The sequence below is a fragment of the Grammomys surdaster genome, unplaced genomic scaffold, assembly GCF_004785775.1.
Source record: "Grammomys surdaster isolate TR1022 unplaced genomic scaffold, NIH_TR_1.0 217671, whole genome shotgun sequence".
Taxonomy (NCBI): Eukaryota; Metazoa; Chordata; class Mammalia; order Rodentia; family Muridae; genus Grammomys; species Grammomys surdaster.
The window spans coordinates 307-1,915 of NW_021624305.1; the positions used below are offsets into that span (position 1 = coordinate 307).

General features: G+C 47.7%; 1 pseudogene; it reads right to left on the minus strand.

The window, feature by feature from the left end:
• Nucleotides 1-207: 207 nt before the first annotated feature.
• On the minus strand, nucleotides 208-1,041 carry LOC114615991 (annotated as a pseudogene).
• Between the last annotated feature and the right edge of the window lie 568 nt (nucleotides 1,042-1,609).

Here is a 1,609-nt window from a genome sequence, read left to right on the forward strand (position 1 = left end):
CAACTAATGCTTCAAAGCTACCAGCCATGCTTGTGGAGATACACACCCCCTCAATGGCCTGAAAGGCATGCACTACCAGCACCCTCTCATGTCTCTGGGCCCTGACCATATGACAGATACAAGACAGGCAGAGAACACAGACGCCCACTAGGGCAACAGCTAGCGCTCCTATACCCTGAAAATCTTCACAATGCAATGCTTCCGGGCTCACATGGGCAGGTCAGTACTATTGTGTCTGGTCTTCCTAGAGGTACCGTCGTCTCTCGGCAGTGCTTTCTGCAAGTTGGACACAGCAACAGTTCTCTCAATGTCTATGACAGCGTACAGCTCTGTGCGCCGGGTGGGGGTTTGTAGGAGGGGAGTGGTTGTCGTTTCTGGAGTCTGATGGTTGTCAGAGTCACTGCCCCTTTCCAAATCCACCTGTATATAACTGAGTTGCCTATGTTCTAAACTGGGGCGCCTGATATCAAGGTTAAAGACTGTCGGTGTACAATCCCTACGCCTTGAATAGTCTATTTTGTGAGCACTTCCCACAAGAGAATGTCGGCTTGAGGGGTGAGATGAAGTATCTCCAAACGAGGGGTAGCAGGGATGCCCGTTGGGTAAGTTCTGAGCACCAAGCCCTGGAGTCGTAGGTGTTCGAGGTGTTCTAGGGACTTCCAATTCTGTCTGATGACTATTCCTTTCTACAACTGGCTCTTCCACCACATTTATACTATTATTTTGCATAATCTCTTGCAACATGTTAAATAATTCTTCTGCACGGGCAGACTTAAAAACAAAAATTCCTTGTCCAGTTTGACACAATCGACCACTTTCAAAAGAAAACAGATTTGAGTCGTAGCCGTACCGTCGCAGGCAGAGGTAGTGCCATTTCACCGAGTCTCGCTTCGGGGTGTACAGAATCAGTTCTGTGTCTGTGAGCTCCATGAAACCAGAGTCTAGCTCATTGCCATCATCATCAACATTAACAACCTTAAACTTGTTCCTATGGTTATCTAGGACAGTGTCTTTATCTGGACAGCTACAACAACTACCCATGGCTTTGCTTTCTAACCTTTCCGCCGCTTTACCACAGTCCTTAGATTCGTCCCTCTCTTTGAAGTCTGTATTATTTTAGCCTCACTACCCTTGGCCTCTTTGATCTTTGTATACTTATGCCGTGTTCTTTCTCTTCCACACCTTTGTACTTGGCAGGAAATGTTTCCAATTCTTCACCTTCACTCCCTCTCTTCCCTTTCTATGTCCTTCCCCAGTTTATCCCAGGAGGCCAAGGTAAGCTGTCCCGATACCACGAACCAAGGGGTGATGCGGTCCACTTCCTGGACAAACTGCTGTAGAGCCTTCTGTTTAAGGTAGTTAACAGCGGCACTCATGCACTGGCTGGTGACAGTTAAGGCAAAAACACAGCACCAGGGATACTGCAATCGTGATCGCCACTACTAGAATAACTATCTACGGATCCACTCCTCCCGGCACGAACATATCCCGCTGGCCTTTTTACTTTCACTTTTGCTTGCCTCCGTCCGGGGACCTTAAAGATTGAAGCCTCCTTCCGAGGACTTTAAAGATTGAAGCCTCCTTCCGAGGTCTTTAAAGATTGAAGCCT